This window comes from Sinohyriopsis cumingii, chromosome 10 (genome assembly GCF_028554795.1).
Source record: "Sinohyriopsis cumingii isolate HCF-2022 chromosome 10, ASM2855479v2, whole genome shotgun sequence".
NCBI classification, from domain to species: Eukaryota; Metazoa; Mollusca; class Bivalvia; order Unionida; family Unionidae; genus Sinohyriopsis; species Sinohyriopsis cumingii.
In genome coordinates, this window is record NC_142970.1 from 86793275 (window position 1) to 86813316 (window position 20042).

General features: G+C 32.4%; 1 protein-coding gene across 1 annotated transcript in view; it reads left to right on the top strand.

The window, feature by feature from the left end:
- Window positions 1–18354: 18354 nt before the first annotated feature.
- The window catches only part of LOC149790531 (heat shock 70 kDa protein 12B-like), a 35454-nt gene continuing 33766 nt past the window's right edge, over window positions 18355–20042 (top strand). The window contains exon 1 of the mRNA XM_089973237.1: window positions 18355–18403. The gene's annotated coding sequence lies outside the window, so the exon portion shown is untranslated. The remainder of the gene's footprint in view (window positions 18404–20042) is intronic.

The following is a 20042-nucleotide window of genomic DNA, read 5'->3' on the forward strand; positions in this document are numbered from 1 at the left end:
CACGAGATAAAATAAGTCCACTTTAAACTCGTAGAAAATGCATTATATTATTATATTATGCTCTAACGTGCTGGCTCACTTAAGTGTATATCATAATGAACTAGCGGATTCGTATAATGTTATCTGTTATCCGTTTGTGTTTCGTTATGGTTTGTGTATATTCGCATATAAGCTTTAATAATTACATAAAACTTTCTCTCCTCAAATAACGAAATAGAAAGAGAAAATAAGATCATAGTGTGATTAGAACTGAGTTCTATTGTATTACCATTCTATATTCTACCACTTAATAGGCGACTGACGACATCCATTTAGCATTATGTGCATGTCACAATAATCGGAATATGAAATTTAAAACAAATAAATTTAAACCCACTCTCAAAAAAAAAATTAACAGGAGAGATAAAAGCAAAATAATAGAGTGTTGTAAGTAATGCTGTGATGTATGTGTGTTGTTTCAATTTGGGAAGAACACTGTTTTAAAATGTAATCTGGGTTTGGAACTTTGATTGGATTTATCGCCAAAAAATATATGATGGAATATTTTATAAAGGAATTGTTTCTAATACCACAATAAAACATTGTTCGTAGATGTATTCATCATATATTTATGCAAGGTATGAATATGTTCCTAGAGGTAACCATTATGCAATTATATCAGGTCTATCAAGATATATGTTAATAAAATGCATGGTTAGGTTTAATTACAATTGTTATGTATATTTGATTTAAATATATCTGACATAATATATATTTAATTCAAATTAATTATTTGTCAGTTTTAATTTTTTTTTTGTTTTCATTACATGATAACGTAATGTAAACTTATTGACTAGAGATTATACTTGTTTTTAGAAAATAGTTTCACCTTTACCGTTAGTTTATAAACACCAGGTGTTGATCTAAATCCTGACCTTGTTTCAGAATTTGTGGCAAACTTCGTAAACATGTTCTGTTTTATTTTAAAATGATTGGTTGTTTCCAAAGTCATGATAGGACATTGTCTTTAAGATTTATACAATTTTTTTATATTTTTTATTTCTCAGTTAAAATGATTGGCTTTCGTCAGAGTCACACTAGGTAAACGTAAGCTGTAACAAGTACTTGCTTCTATAAACTACTTGCTATATTATGCAGTAATGTTTGGGATGCTTGACTTGTCAGACTTTAAAGTGATTTGGTTAGTTGATTGACTGTAGCCTTTGTTGTCATAATATGTTACAAGTACAAACTGATAATGTTATAACTTCACATTATTTATCCAACGTTTGTAAACATTTCCCTAATGTCCATATGTTACTTTTTAATTAAGCGGCCAAACATTCAACAGAAAATCTTCGATTTCAAAGAAAATGTTAATTAGTAGATGCGCTATTATTTGTTGATTTGTCAGTTGTATATAAACTGCTAAACTCTGAATTACAGTCCATAACTGTCCATAACTGTATAAAAACGTACATCTATATCCAGTCTCATGGTGATGTGTTAGATGTTGATAAACTAGAACACAGTGAGGAACATTGCCCAACAATGCATCTGTATCTAGTGCAATTGTTTGAAGGTACTTATTGCATTGTAAGGTTTATTTTGCTTTGTCCCTAGTATTTTGTGCATATATATATATATATATATATATATATATAGCAACAATATCGGTACATATTGATAATAATACTATTGTCGTATACTGATAGTAATGTCATTGGTGCAGATTAATAATAATGCTAGTGGTGCACATTAATAATAATGCTATTGGTGACTATTGAAAATAATGAGCTTGGTGCATATTGAACATAATGCTATTGGTGCATATTGATAATGATGTTCTTGGTGCATATTGATGCTAATGTTATTGGTGACTATTAATAATATGTTATTGGTGCATATTGATACTAATGCTATTGGTGCATATTGATAATAATACTGTTGGTGACTATTAATAATATGCTATAGGTGCAATTGAAGCTGATGCTATTGGTGATTATTAATAATATGTTATTGGTGCATATTGATGCTAATGCTATTGGTGCATGTTGATAATAATGCTATTCATACATATTAATAATTATGTTATTTATGCATGCTGATAATATTGCTATGTTATTTGTGCATATTGATAATTATACTATTGTAGCACATTGATACTAATGCTATTGGCCACTATTGATAATAATGTTTTTGGTTACTATTGATACGAATACTATTGGTGCATGTTGGTAATAATGATATTCATACATATTGATAATACAGATATTCGTGTATATTGAAAAAAAGTGTTTTTCGATCATTATTTGGAGTCTAAGTTCTTAAAGTAAGTAACATATAAGAGCGCAAACCAACAAGTTTTATAAAATTCAAAAAACAATTTTTTCCTTAGAAAACGAAGTGAAACTTTACAACAAACGTACAACATAGAGAATCAAATCTCAAATAATCCAAAACGTTCTATCTCGAGTCCTAATAAATAAATAAATAAAGCTCTAATTGAACTCCTGCGTTGTTTTAAATAATATCGAACACTGCAAGTGTTGATGGGCCAATATTCCTGAATTTAATAATGTATAAGTGGCCTGAAAAGTGCCGAAGTACTAACAGTCAAATAATATTATCCAAGATGTCTTTATCTGAATTCACTATCGTATAATTAATGTTTCTACCCAAGAATATTATTGAGCACTTTATAATTCCAGCGTTATTTGAATAAATAACTCCACACAGAAACGTAACACTACAACACATTTGATTCTGCTTCTTTTGTTTTGGCAAAAATGAACATTTTATCAAGTTGTTGTTGTTGTTTTGGGGTTTAACACCATTTTTCAGCACATGATAGGCTATATATGGCGGCCAGTATTATCGGCCACTCGGGGCCCCCCATTTTATCAAGTAAACAAGATTATAATCCCTACTACATGACCTAGGTCGCAGTTACTATTTTCCCAAAATACTTTGTCACTTAAGGGACCCTTCCATTATAGAACATTCTTAGTTGTAAACAAGACAAAATTGGTGACAAATGTTATAATAAAGAACGAGGTAAACACAAGGTACAACGCTTAGTTCATGTGCTTCTGGTGTTACGTTTGACACAATACTGAATCTATAGCCTTTGGGACGTTTGATCAATGTTTCTTAACCTAATCTTTTTGTTTGAGGAATCTTGTTTTATTTTAGAATCATCACCTGATTGCAGCCGAAATACAGCTGGGTAACGCATGCTGTTAATTACTCCAGCTTGAATTTTGATAAACTACTTAAAGAAGTGATTGATGTTTCCTCAGTGATATCCACATGCTCGATTGCAGAGCCAGGAATGAAGCAAATTGATAGAATCTGTGTTTGGTTCCACATCTCAAGTTTTCGCGTTTTTCTGCCTCTTTTTATAGTTTAGTTTCTAAAGTTCCCAGCTCTGTGATCTAAAGAAAATTTTCAGGATGTTTTCAGCGCTGCTTATACAATATAAATCACACTACTTTTGAGTATATTGTACATGTATCGCTAGCATAATGTAATAAATGACAGATTTTGGACCGATACATTGATGTAAAAAAAAGGTTTGGGACTATATAACTTCTGGGATACAGGAACTTATCGTTTCAAGTTACTGGGAAAATCAGACCAATGAAACACTGTATAAGTCCAAAGAATTCGGATTTTAGTGCAATATCAACATTTATATTATGTGAACTTATTTTCAAAATTAAGTTGTCTCATTTTGCTAATACCAGTGTATCCTAGTATTAGGTGAGCATAAAAGTATAGTTATGTCGACTTAACATATAAATTGGCTGACATGTCTAGTCTTGAGACGAATTACTTCTACCTAAATAAGCAACGTCTAACAATTACGTTGGCTTATTTAAGTTAATACATGTCAAGTGGATGGGAGAAACATGACACAATACTCTGATCCCCTTATAGTCACGTGCTTGAGATTCTAAGCTATTACGCCAACTCATACACGAAAAGCAGATGGTTATTAGACTTTTCAATACTGTTCTTTATGTATGGACAACCAGTTGTGCTAGTTATAGAGAAAGCTGATAATGGCACCGTTATGATGTAAGATCTTAAAATTGGTAACATAATGGAAGTGAAATTAAATCTTTAATTAAAATCAATTAATAATTAATTTCCATAAAATACAAGGTGAAAACTTACAAGACACTTGAAGTTTTGTGAACTAAATTCCAAACAAATCTAAATATCCTGTCACAATGTCTTAGAATATAGAATTTCAGAATGAAATACAATAATCTTGAATGTCCTGATATGCTAGTAGGATTTAATGTCATGATATGTCAATGATTTTTAACGCCTTCATATACCAATGATGCAATCGAGAATGTCTTTGAATGAATTCACAAACATCCAAGTAATGTATTAAGCCGAATGTTGATGAACATTTGAGTACTTCTAGTGAATGATTTAAATCAAATCATCGTCCTGAATTATTTCTGATTCAATACAACTTTATACATAATAGTTTCTCGGATATTGATCCATGACAGGAATGAAAACATTGTTGTCAAACTAGCTCTATATTCACATCCCCACTTGCTCTGCGGCGCTAATCTACATGTGCTATGTACATTTAGTTCACATTGTGTGCTTATAGATTGTCCTTGACTGAGGACACAATTTGCGTACCTGACTACTGTAAGACTTTAAAAAGAAGTATTTAATAGTATTGTAGTTCAAGGTCTAACATTGTGTACGACCTTAGAATACTCTGGAAGCGAACATGCTGTCAAATCGGTGAATTTTCTAACGGACGTTTTGGAATTTCAATGCAGATATTGCCTCATAGGCCAAATAAAATATGCATATGACTGTCAGCATTATACCAGCTGTGCTTTAACATCTAGCACTGTAATTTGTGTTATGTTGTGACCAGTTTGGGCTGAATTTTCTTTTCTTCAAGTTATTGAATTCAGGTGATTATTTTCTAGAAAAACAAAAGTGCTCTGACAAAATAATTTGATAACGACATTCACTGGAATTTACACTGAATTCAAGCCTGGAATAATATATATGCGATTCAATAATGTTGACACATCAGCAATTCGCTGACTATAATAAACGTCATCACCTTCAAATTTTGATCTTATCGGGAATTGAACTCAGTTTTATTCAGGACTTTTTATTACAAGTACATGTGTCTTTAATTCTTGGATTATTTTTGGATTTAATTCGCAAAACTGTTAGTTCTTTTTTTCTCATTTTTCACTTTTTTTTCTAGGGAAAGAAAACTATTTGTTAAATTTTACAAAACTTGTTTTCGTCACTCTTTTCTGTTACTCATTTTAAGAGCATAGACTCGTAAGAAATGTAAGACTTGCTGTTTAATAATAATAATAATAATAATAATAATAATAATAATAATAATAATAATAATAATAATAATAACAATAATGATGATAATAATAATAATAGTAATTTTAGTTCACACTAAAAGTTATTGGCAGAAACAAGATTTTTCGAACAAGACATAACAATCGATTTTATTGTTAATTATGACAACATGCAAAATAAAATGCTTCTTTAATTATTCTGTAATTAGTATTTCTAAATCAAAACACTTTTTCTAAGTAAAGTGCAAATGATGTTAATATTTATATTGACACACATTCCCAAACTACTGTGGTGCCTATCACAATATTATCTGAGTTGGTGTTTTGAGCGTATTCTGAACACATTTGGAAAATAGTTCTCCTGGTCTTCTTGGTTACTTTAGATTCCATGTCTTATCATAATAATACAGACATTCTTATTCATATCATAATAATACAGACATTCTTATTCATGTCATAATAATACAGACATTCTTATTCATGTCATAATAATACAGACATTCTTATTCATATCATAATAACACAGACATTCTTATTCATGTCATAATAATACAGACATTCTTATTCATGTCATAATAATACAGACATTCTTATTCATGTCATAATAATACATACATTCTTATTCATGTCATAATAATACAGACATTCTTATTCATGTCATAATAATACAGACATTCTTATTCATGTCATAATAATACAGACATTCTTATTCATGTTATAATGATACAGTCATTCTTATTCATATCATAATAATACAGACATTCTTATTCATATCATAATAATACAGACATTCTTATTCATGTCTGATGTGGAACGTTGCATGGACTCTACGTTGGATCAATAAAATTAAATGGAAACAATTAATAGTGTCCTAATTCATACTGTTTTATCAACGCCGGGTTTGCATACTTGCTATTAGAGAAACTAATGCGACAGCTCCGATTAGGATATAAGCTGTATTGTTGATTTTTTGTTTGTTTCCTTTTGGGAAGGAAACCAATGAAATATGGATGTTAAAGTTTTGCACGTATCCTTAATCATACTTCACCAATACGTATTATTTTTACACCCTAGATCCTGTATCATGATTCCTATTATGTTGGCCGTATTATATTTTTTTTTTTCGTTTGCAGGATTCTTATTGATGCCTTATGATCTGTTATCCGTGGTCTCTTGTTTTATTAAAGTTGCTCTTTATTTCAAATGCGTAAGTACTATCCACCTACATAAATGTAGTTTGCTGAAGAAGTATACAATTATGTAAGTACAATATTTAGGCGGTAAGGGAGTTTTGGTTTACAAATAAGTTCAATATGCCAATTAAGTTATTATCAAAATCAATTCTCATAAACTATAAGTATATATGATTGTTATACTGTATTAGATAAGACGAGTCAGGACTCCCCAAGCATAATATCCTAATTGCTTTTCGTAGTTAAATACATTAATGCATGTACAATAAGTATATATAAATAACACGTACTATCCTCATACATTGATACATCACTGATCATAAATTGAGAGGTCTAGTGAACTAGGATGTTTTAAAATCTCAATAGAGCTAGCACAGAGTAGTAAATGTATGTGTCAGAAGAAACGTTTGAGTTTATGCAGTTTTTTAAAATTGTTATGGAGGGTTATATAGAGTGGTTGATTTGGCTGAGGGTTAACAATCCAGATCTAGAATTGTTATGGAAACAGGAACAAAGAGTTCTTGAAACACTTCAGGGAAGTTCTGAACAGACCACCACCTGAAAAATAAGCGGACTTCCAAGAAGATGAGGAAGACCTAGATATTGCTTCACCAGATAAAGAAGACATCTTTTGATCTCTCAGCCATGGCACAGTTCCAGGATATGATAACCTGAATACGGAAACTTTCAAAACCGATCCAGAACTTGTAGCATCCTTTCTCCAGCCATTGTTTACAGGACAATAGAAAGGATAACAATTAACGAAAACTTTACCAAAGGAGTTATCGTCAAGATTCCAAGGAAAGGAACACTCAGCTCTCTAACAATTGGCGTTGCATAATTCCACTATCCATATCTAGCATGATACTTACCAAGGATGTCATCAAGCAGATCTCAGATGATGTCGGCAAATCTCTGAGGAAGGAACAAGACGGATTTCGAAACGGAAGAGATGTATAGCTCACTTTGTGAAATATCATAGCACACTGCACCGAGTGGCAGATACAGCTGTACATTAATTTTGTTGATTTTGAACATACACAGAGGGAGCTTTTGGCGTATTGCGAAATAGTACGGAATCCCCATACAAACGGCCCAGATCATCAAGAGTTTTTACACCAACTTCGCATGCAGCGTGGGATTTTGCTAATGTGTTCAAAAGTCAAGACTAATTCCAACAAGATTCGTCATGTCTATAGTACTCTCCAACCTAATAATCTACTGGGTCATGTGGATAGCAGCAGAAGATGCGTCAAGTGGCATCAGCTGGACTCTGCTTTCTACATTGGAAGTCATAGACTTTGCAGATGATCTTGCGTTACTTTCTAACACCCATCTGCAAATGCAAGATAAAACGTAACGCATCTTGACTTTTGCCCACCAATTAGAACTAAGAATAAACCAGAGGACAGAGATTTTGTATCTCATCATAGCCACCAACACCAGTCAGGATAGATGCTAGAGTCTTACCCTGTACTAACCGCTTTACATCACTGGGCAGAAACATCTGATATGATGAAGGTACCTAGAGGGACAGACTAAGCAAGGCCAGAAATATATTCAGAAATATGATTAGTGTATTGAGACCAGCACAGTATGGAATCCACACCAGGTTTAAGTTGTAAACTGCATGGTTCCAAGTGCTGGCGTATGACAGAGTTAAATCTTGCCATGTTCTTGTCCTTCCATACCACTAGCTGCCGCAAGATATTTCATATCCTTTGGCTCTTGACAATTTCCAACTATGATCTGCTTGTGCGATTTCACCAAGGAAACATGGCCGCTATTATCAAGAGAAGACGCTGGAGATGGATTGGGCATGTGATGAGAAGGCGGGCACGCAATGAAAAGGCGGCAGAGGCAGTTATAATGACAGCACTGCACTGGACATCTGAGTGACGACGGAAGCCTGGGAGGCCAAGGACCACATGCCATCATACTGTTGCGGCTGATACGGCTGAGATGAAGACTCTTCTCGACTGCTGGGGTACACTAGACAAAATAGGCAAAGACATATAGAAGTATAACTTCGCTGTTGCCCTAAAAGCCAATTGGCATAATGGGCAGTAAGTACGTAAGCATATACTGTGTAGTAATGGTAGGTGGCCCAGACCATTTAATAAAATTCTAAAGATTAGTGAACAAGCATTCTTTATAAAAAATGGTATATATGTCCAATACTAGTTTATGTGTGTTAATAATACCTAAATTATAACCAATTTAAAGACGACATACTGTTAGTGCAGTTCAGTGGCCCAGGTCGTAGACATTTACTGCTGATAGTGAAGAGAACCATCGATACGTATTGACGCATCGTAGATCTGGATCATGTTGCATGACCCCCTTTGCTAGACAGATTGATATTAAAAAATAAGACAGTTGTGGGAGGGTTTTCTGAAAATCAGAATTGCAGTTAAGATCGGTTGATAGATAGATAAAGTGATAGATAGATAGGTAGATATAAATAGGTAGGTAGATAGATAGTTAGGTAGATAGATAGATAAATATAGGGACATATACGGACGGATAGAGGGATGGATGGATCGATGGATGGATACGTGGATGGATTGGAATGTGGGTGGGTGGATGAGTAAATGGGTAGATAGCTAGTTAGATTGATGAATGTATAGATAGATGGATGGGTGGGTGGGAGAATAGGTGGGTTGATGGGTGGGTAGGTAGATAGCTAGATGGATGGATGGATGGATGAATGGATGGATGGATGGGTGGATGGATGGATAAATAGCTGGCTGGCTGGCTGGATATATATACTGGAATATATAGAGTGGTGCAGTAATAAGCTATCGTTAATTTAGACCATTTATGCAAATATTTGAGCTACTACTGGGAATTGTGAAGTGGGAACCTATCCATATGCTGAGTTTTTTAAAGCTGTTAGGGATTGTAACTGATGTTCGTTTTACAAGGATTTTGACTACATTACTTGAAACAAACTTTTCTTTTCAAGAGCGAACGTTGCACGTTTTGTTTTGTTCGATTGCTAAGTTTAAACTAAATTTTCGACGATTAGAATCATGTTCTTTATGAATATTTACTTTAATATGACCTGTATAATTGGCAAAGTAATGGAAACGAAATAAATATCTGAAAGGATGTCTTGAGGTAACGCCTTTATCTGTATAGTTGTATTTCGTTGATATTATGAATCTGATGATATATTTCGGGAAACTGTGGTAACCTCTTTGCACCACCGAAATTCCAGTACCATTATATGCTATAGTTTGCTTGCAATAAATAAACGCCTGATGATAGAAGAAGGACACGATAAATGGTTGCTGACATTCTTTACTGCCCTACATTACATTCTTCTGATTCCTGGAGGACAGAGATATACAAAAATATACTGACGTAGAGAGAAGAAAAGTGAGAAAGACAGCTGGGTTTTTTCTTAAGTCGTTCAGGAAGCAAAGAATCGAGACGACACGAATAGTGTGCAGTATACTGAATTAGGAATCATGTATATCGTGAACATGATCCAAATTAAAATTTTGAATTCCAATGAAAAGCAAAGAAAACACAGTGCACTAACGTAATGATACGAACCAGAATTGATCACGTATGGATTTCAATATCTCTAAGTTAAATTTTATTAAACACAAAGGAGCACAGTTATACCTGTTGAATAAATGCAACGTGAGTAAGCTTCACCCAAACAACTATGACTTGCTAATCTTGAAATATTATATCCTACAATATAATAAGAATCCTAAGTACCAACAGGAAGAAAAACTTCTCGATACTTAACTTTATCTTAGGATAAAAAAAGTATTTATTGTCAAAATGTTCTTTCTTGGAATGTATTCTCATCTCTTTTGTATGTGCATTGTATATCTTTTCTTCATCCACATACGCTTCTCCAAGTATAATGCATTAATATCTTATTTACTCTCTTGATTGTGGAACTGAATTGGAGTTGACTGACGCCAGCCTTGTGTGACCCTCGTAAATGACAGAAATGTTCAGCAAGATGTTTACAGGTTGGTATTATATTTTAGCAGACCTCCCACACATATACACACAAAAGTAAACAAAAAGTAAAACAAAACACCTCTTTATTCTAATGTTGTATCATAAATGATTTTTCTTTAACGGACCACACGTTTGAAGAAAGATAATAAGATTAATGATGGCTGTGAAGTTGATGAATACAGTTAGGAAGAGCTTTCTCCAGTTGTTAATGATCAATTTTTTTTTCTTTGCATTTTTTTTTAATTATCTTTTTTTCTTCAGGACCGTGATTGTTGTGACGTGCCAGGTATATACATATTTCCTTCTTATCTACACGTCAAGCTCTCCTACATTCTCCGGAAATTTTTTGTTTTATCATAATTAATTAGCAAAATGCTAAGAACTAGGTTTTGCAATTAAAATGAATGCGGCTAAAGTTTATAGATGCATATATGTTAATTCAAATATATCAGGAAGTTAATTTCATAAATGCAAATACAATTCCCGGTCTTATTTTTTGTTTTATCATAATTAATTAGCAAAATGCTAAGAACTAGGTTTTGCAATTAAAATGAATGCGGCTAAAGTTTATAGATGCATATATGTTAATTCAAATATATCAGGAAGTTAATTTCATAAATGCAAATACAATTCCCGGTCTTATTTTTAATGATGTTTGAACAAAAATAAAAAACAATTTAATTTTCCTCACAATCTGTTCATGAATGCAATACGTCCATGTTACCTATACGTGATATATTTTGAAACGTTTGTAAATTAATTTTGTGGTCATTTTTGACAATGCTCTTCTGAACCTAGTCCTTTTTACATTTAGTGATGAAATCGAGTGTGTTTGGTATAGGTTCAAACGCGCCAGGGAAAAACTTTCTTTCCTTCGACACAACATTGTAAAATAATAACATAGGTTAAGTTGCATCACCGAAAGGGTGCCCGTTCGAATCCTACCATTAGACCAGCCTGGATCAGAACCATGGTGTGTCCTTGATCAAGGAGTTTTACTCCAATTGCTTCGGCACTAAATAATCTACTTGTCTTGTTGTGCCGTAAAGCACCAAAGAAACCAAAAACCTTTCAGACATCGCTCGAAACACTCCAGGTGCAGTTGTTATTCATGCAAAAGTCCAGGGGCTTTATTTCCGATTCAAGCTTTAATGCTATTTTCTACACTAGGTATTAAATATGCGGGAAAGGTCGAGAACAAATATTACTGATTTTTAATGGCATACAATATTATGCGAAAAAGAATGAGTGAAGTAAAAGCTAGACGAGATGACATCACGTCGTTTCACATATTTTATCACTTTGTAGCAAAACTGAATAACTGTGAAATGCGCATAATTTATAACCTCAGATGAAAAAACAAGTAATAAGTAATAAGTAAAATAACTTATATAATGTTGGATACAGACTATCCAACAATATCCATGTAATACGTTGCATATTCATGAAGTAATTGCATTTGAATAAACACATTGAAATGTTTATTGGAAGAAACCTTTCAGAAACATGCCGAATAACATCTTGTCTGCTTTGTTATCCTACAAGTTAACGATCTCAATAAATATGCTTTTCAAAATATATTTTGGGCTTTAATGCTGTTCTGTATTGAGATTTCCTCATTAATTATCAAATCTCCGGAGAGTACAATACGTTTCTAGTTTTCTATGAAATTATCTTATATTAATAGAGGACATGCAGGTTGTAGCTGAAATAAATATATATTGAAATGAATACATAAATCAATAAAAATGCCAATGTTTTCAATTTACAATTAAAATGGTACTTACATTTTACTATTAGACTACTATTCTACACTTAAATAGTACTTCTATTCTACTATTGGACTACTATTTTATGCTTATAACATGGTACTCCTATTCTACTATTGTACTACTAATTAAATGCTTAAATTGGTTCTTCAGTTTAATTAATAAATGGATCTGATGAAAGTACACCACGTGTGTGCTTCTTAGGTTAAATATAGCAAATTCTGAGATCTTTGGATATGAGATCATTGGGATATTAGATAATTGGGCTGTTAGATCACTGGGCTATCATATCATTGGGCTATTTCCAAACACACTACATAGCATAGTTGACTCAGCATGGGCATACCTACTTTAAATCAAAAGCAGTATCATACATCCATTTGTATGTTGCTTTCTAATTCTCAGAAGAGTATAAAATGATGAAAATTATGAATTTCAGAATGTGTTGCCTTCAGAGCAAGTAAGGCCTGAAAGAGATTTACAATAGTCAATCAGATTGAAATAACCATCTCAAATACACGTGTCTGATTCGCACTGTAGCAGCTTGACATGAGAGGAGAAAACACGTTATAGTTACTACTGTGCAAAAACGTTTTGCTTGCATCCTTATAACGTTTCACATACGTTCAAATGTATGCAACCATGTGTAAAATAGTGCTTACATTTTTTTGCTTCCCAAAATGAAAAATGAAATATATATATATTTTCTAGCATTTGTTCTCTTCAGATACATATTTGCTCTCGATAAATTATTTATTTAGTTCTTTAATTTGCACGCATAAAATAATTAGGTATCTTTTCATTTTTAATGCTTATTTATCAACAATATTTTCCATTGAATTTCCCTTTTGTATTGTGGGGGTATCATTGCACCAATTAGTCATTATATATTCACTGTTTATAATGAAATCCAGTGAATAAATTAAAAGTTTGGATGTACATATACTAAGATTATCTTACTTATGTCAGACACAAAGTTAGACACAGCATAGCAAAACATCAGGGTGGGTTATAATGCATGCTCTAGAAATCAAGTTGCATTTGAATAAAATTAATTAACTTTCACATAATGTACGCTTCCTGAAGCCAAAAAATTACACCCGTTTTATTTATTTTCTATGCAAAAGTTGAAATGCTGAACTCTACAGATGCAAAACTCTAAACTAAATATTTTAAAAAATCAATAAGTGAAAACACTTATTAAGCAAATACAAAATATATACAAAAGAGTGCTGAAATAATACCAAATAAGAATACATTTTGAATAGTGTATTATGGAGCATAATAAAAAGTGGACAGAGGAAAAAAGAAAGTACAAGGAAAAATGAAAGAAGCAAGTTATTGATTCATCTTTTTTGAGGATTCTCTGCTAACAGCATCTAATGAGTATCAAAATCAGATTTCTTTATATGCAGGGAGGTGAAATTTACTAATATTTTAATGACATAAATTCAACGAAATCTTCTTAGTTATTCAGACATTACCTTTGTGTATGGAAATATATTTTTCTACTGGCATGATGCAGTTAAGTGAAATATTTTTACTTTTGTCTAATATTTCTTTTTCCAAAAAAATTTAATTTCAGTCAATGTTATTATTGATTAAGCTGCTGAGCAGATCCATGGCATTACTTCTTTCAGAGATTGGTTCACCCTTTCGCAATCCTAGAACAAGTGATGTATAATTTTTTCCACAGTCCCGTAAAAAGAACAATATTTGCAATCAACTATATAAGTTTTTATTTTATTGACATAATGTTTGGGTGGAATGGTATGTATAATTCTAAACTTAAACCAGTGGAACCTGTTATATTTAATAATTGCATAAAGTGACAGATTAAATTTTCTGCTGTTACGTTGTACAAATATCTAAATTTCGTGAACTTTCCCATCTCGTCTCACTCTTAGACTTTGTGTTTGATTTTATGGACTTTGTGTTTGATTTTATGGACTTTGTGTTTGATTTTATGAATATATTGTAAAGATCCCTACATTGTCTTCCTGCCTTGAGTATAGCACATAATGTATAAGTAATGAAAGGTCTGAAGAGAAAAATAAATTGAAATATTGCAAAGTCTGTATTTTGTTCTCCTTGCTCTAATAATTCACCGACACATTGAATATCTCTTGAAGATTCTGAATACTCAGATAGACCAGCCTCATCAATTGAATCACAAATGCTTTTCACATTCCTATATCTCCATTCTTACAAAGTCTTGGCCTTGTATTCACCCATTTCATGCATATGTTGGTGAACAATATATATTCTTCATTAAGTCATGTTTTCTGTACCTTAAACTTATAACAACCAATGATTATTAGTTGCTATTAGGAATGTATTTCCAATGTAGTCATTGGAATGTTTTATAAATTCATTTCCTTAACATATCCTTTTCTTGCAAAATTCTAACAAAGTTTGAAATTCTCTGATAAAGACAACGACTCAATGTAATGTTAAAGGTTATGAATACACTTAGAAATGCCAAACACTTTTAGTCCACTCAAAGATACTTTTCTATTTTTGTTTCTTACAAATGAATTAAACTGTACTTTCACATTGTTTTGTATCATTTGACCTGCTTAATCTGACAGGGATAAAACTGAATGCTTTAAAACAAGGTGTCTAATACTTTTGTTGTTCTTGCTGGTACAGGGTTCAAGTAAGTGACTTTGTCGCCAAAATAATGTAAATTTCACATTATTCAATTGGGAAAGCGAAAACAACTTCACCTTTTCATTTTGTTGCTGCATATTGCGTGAGCGTAGTTTAGAGCTTTTGAAATGGTCCCTCAATCTTGCGAAGTAGTTAGTGTAACAGATGTAGCCGCAGGTGAAATGCATTACATGAGGGATTCGCAGGTGGTCAATTGTGCCGACAAAACAAACTATTGCAAATTCACAAGTACGTGTTTAATAGCCGATACTGCTGTCCGATTTCCGCAAATTATCATTTGATGATGAAAACTTACTAATGAAAGGATTGCTGTAACGAAGCTTACATATGATTAGTCGTATTAGGAAAACCACTATTTCTAAAAATAGACGTATTAAGATGGCATGCATGGTGCCAAATTTCCATATGTGTTTGTGGCTGTCTGCCTATTCAGTCACTTTAATGCTTCAGATTCATCGTCGATGAATAAATAATGTTTCTTGAAAAACAATGGAATTAAGTATCAACCTTTTGATGTTATTCAATGGTCGGTCTCTTAAGGTTTATGTTAGTATGTGCCCTTCTTCTTCTCTACATCATGTAGTTTTGCACATATGACTTCATCCCAGTACATCACAACCTATACATTGTAATTACTTGTAACTGATAGGAGTGCCTAGATTACATCAGAGTGATTACAGGTACTGTAGGTATAATTTGGTAAGCAACTGCTACCAGAGCAAGCAATATAAAGAGACATGTGCATGTGTTCTCACTAGCCTGTTTGTGTAGGTTCTTTCAAACTAGTATTACATTCATTTTAGACCATATATTTAACATTTTCCCACATTCTACTATTTACCATAATGTTTTCTTTTTCTCATTTTTCAGAATTAACTGGAAATGTGATTCATTGTAATTTAAACTCTGTTGCCTACAATAATTTTAGTCCATGATGGAAAGTTGATCATTGAATTTTCTATCATCAATCAAAACTGATTTTGCTTCGGTACAAATAAAAAGAAACAAATTTTAAGGAAGAAAAGAATAAAAATATATCATACACTATACTGTTCTAACTTTTTGTAGAATACACTGATTGATTCAGTACCTCTAGGCTGTACTTTGAAACCTTTAAATGCCTCCCAAATCTCTACAGCTATCACTGGACAAAATTAATAAATATTTTTCTTACCATGTTAGGTACGACTTACTGAGGCTAGAATCGACATAACAGCATATTTTGTGCCAGTGGCTGTTAAAAATTACGAAACATTTAAATGCAGGAGATTATTAAAGTAACCATTTTGTTGCGAGCGAGAGAGAGAGAGAGAGAGAGAGTTCTACTATGCACTGATTATTTGAACATCTAGTTCAGGAAGTAAAGAACACTTTGAATGGAGTAGAGGCGCATTGTGTATAGAGTACCTTACTGTAAGACGGGCGGCGGAAAGGGAGACTCACGTTTATTTGATCGTATGATTAACGGAATCGTATAGAATGAAAGTTCGGAATTCGGCAAGATGATCTATGCAGTATCAGTGTTCTTGTGTTCGAGCCAATATTTCTCCTTCTCAGGGGTCCTGACTGAGGTAGAACCTGGTCTGTTCGGGCACGTTAATTCACAGGTGTGCAAGGTAGCCATTGTTGGAAAGATGACGCTGACGTATATGTTCCGCTCCGCTCAACAGGTAGCAGGTTAAATCTACAACTACGGTAAATATGAGAACTGATTAAAACATGGTTTGTTGGATGAGCGAGGGGAGATAAGTTCCTACGTTGTTGTATTAAATGACCTATCGCCTGTTGGAATCTAGACATCAATGTTATATCAACAGGTGTTATTACCTTAACTATTCTAAGTACTTGATTAGTTCATTATAAAATTGGTCCATAATTGATCACCAAGAAGTGTTATCATCTCTAAGTCGTAATCTCATGTAAAACGGCAATAGACACGATGAGAAAATTGCACATCTACATTAACATGAATATGTATATCTAAGAGGTGACGTTATACGGTCAGCTATGATTTTCACATATTCATTTATTCTTTAATTGTCAAGATTATCAATATGTAAATTAATAAATAAAATAACAAATACATGAAATGTGACTAGCCCGAAAATCTTTGTTGAATTAATTCACCCCCAAAAAATAACATAAAAACATAATTAGTAGTTATGCACACAAAGATATTTTATCAACTTCTGTGCCCTTTGATCAGAAAGTGATATTAGAAAAAATTATTTTAATTGCATTTGTACTGAGCCTGGGAAATTAAATAAACCCCAAATCTTCTCTTCCTTTCTTGTTTTGGAGTTGGGGTGGTGGTGACTAGATAAACTATCACCTAGTTCTGAGGACATCTTGAGATTTGACCGAATTAATACTGCCTTGGACAGTTATAATATAGTGTGGAACTTTACAATTAAGAATTATTAATTGGAACAGAAGATGTTGGGGATATGTGCAAATTACAGGTAACGCGTCCAATACAGTTCGATGTAATTGCAGTAATCGATAATCAATACAATTGTACCCTGCAAAAATGATCACCCAAGTTCCATATGATACTAATGCGTTGAGTATGAACTATGTAGTAAAGGACTTGCTTATAACTTGCATGACTGTTCTAGAATATAATGTAGTTTCATCAAAAAGGAAAGATAAAATAAATAATCCATATGTCACTATTTCTGAAAATAATCTTGTAATTTTTTGTAATCACTACGTTTGCATTGAATTGTATTTCGTATATGAGGTTCCGTCAGATAATTTAATTTTGTTATATTTGAAGAAGGAATCGTGTGATGTAATTTTGACATGAATAAGATGTATCGTAACAACTACTAAATATATGTTCAATTTCGTAAAGATTGTTTAATAGAAATCTTCAACCTGAATTTGAACTATTAGCCAGGTTTTTCCTTGCATAGTTTTGACAGCTATTTTAAAACAAATTTATCAGATGCATATTGGTAACTTCAGAATTTGCGAGAAACAAATAAAGGAAAGGATAACAGGATTTGATTTTATAGGAACAAACATGATTATTAAATATATAACAAACTGATCTGTATAAACGGAAATAAGTGAGTGAATCAGGAGATGCGATATGAAATTTTCGCCAAACTTTCTTAGAATTATATTAATAGTTCATGCCGAGTATTTCATGCAAATTTAAATGAAGATAAAAAATAGAAAAAGAAAAGAAATGACTATATCATTGTCAAAGATTAGGATGATTTATAAAATTGAACTCTGTTATTAGATGAGTAGGAAATGACCGATTTTGATCGTTGCAAAATCAAAATTAAAGGTTATTACCTTTCTTGTGAATGATTAAGTTAGACTTATCCCCCTTGATTATAGGATTACCACATGACAGGCCAAGTTGGTCCAGTATGATATAGATGTGGTTGGAACTTTGTTTTAGTTACGGGTAGGTACATGTAACTGATAATTAAATTTTAATGTTTCTTCAGTTTGTAGAATGGCTTCAAACATAGGAAAAATATTCTACAATACTTGTTAGCAAACATTACAAACATCAAAATAGTTAATGTTACTAGATACCAATTGCCTAGTTACAACCAGGAAGAAAATTATTAATTATTTTTTACTTTGTTTCTTTCTTTATTTTTTATTTATTTGTTGTCTCATTGTTGATATCTGTTTATCTGCCTGTTTTATCACTAATTTATATACCTACCTTTCTAAAGTGTACTGCTAATTTATGTTTCTTATTGTCTTATATTTTTTCGAGAAGTTCATTGTATCAGATTTGGCAATAGGCCATTTTGAGTATATACATATGTAGACGCTGCAATAACAATTGATTTAATGTTATGTCATGTAATTTTATGCTATCTGTTTCATCCTCTGTATTTTATACCAGGAGGTCTCCAGTATATCGATAACTCAACATTGTATGCAATGAGCACAAAATCATATTAATATATTTTGTAATGGATATGTTTCAAGCTTTTAAAATGAATTGTGTTCTTACTATTAAGCAGTGCTAGGATAGAGAGAAAAAAATCCTTTTATTGTTTTTAACTCTATTTTTCATTCCATAAAAAAGATCTTTGATCTCATCTAGAGCTGATATTATTTATGTTAAGTTTCCGAACACATTTCGTATTTAATTGTTTAAAGATCAACGCTTTAAAGGACGATGAACTGCAAACATAACGTTATTTACATAAACTGTTCAATATGTCAACATATATAAGTAGTAATATGAAGCTATTGGAGGTCAGAAAAGTATTTGGGGGCACTTGTGTGTGATACGAGAAATGAACGTGGGAAAATCACTTGGGGACATGGGTTTAAAGGGTCAAAAAGGCAATATGGGGTCAGAAAAAGACACTATGGTGTCATAAGAGAAATTAACATGGAAAAGACACTAGATGGTCAAAAGGGTTGATGGAGTCAAATATGTATATAGGGTCAAAAGGGTTTATTGGGTCAAGGGGTGACGGTAACGAGTTTTAAGTTTAACATAGACAAACAAACGAACAGACTCATACAACACAGGCAAAACAGCTATTTATAGCATTATTGTGATGACGCTACAAATAGCTATAATCAAGGAAAAACCTAAACTAAAATGGATGTGACTGCTAAAATAACCAAATTGTCACATCATTTAACAGAGACTAAAATATCCCGTAGCATTATATTAAACTGACCTAGACTAAAAGTAGTACTAAACTATGAAAAGCTCCTGGACTCTACCGCAGGGTGACAAAATCTGGAACATTAATATTAAAATCGCAGAGACTAAACGTAATTCTAAAATTCCGAAATTGTACCCGACTATAACGGAGACTTATTATGATCCAGAATTTGTTTTTTAAAAATTCGTTATTAAATTTGCCAAGACCAAAAGTAGTACTGAAATTCCTAATCTACACCGGACTTTAAAAATATCCGTAATTTTAAAAAATTAGATGACACTAATGGAGCTTTAGAAGTACTAAATGTCCCAGACACTAATGTAGGTTGAAAAAACTCCAGATGATTTTATTCAAATTGCATTGATTTCAGAAAATTACACTAAAATTGCGAACATTTAG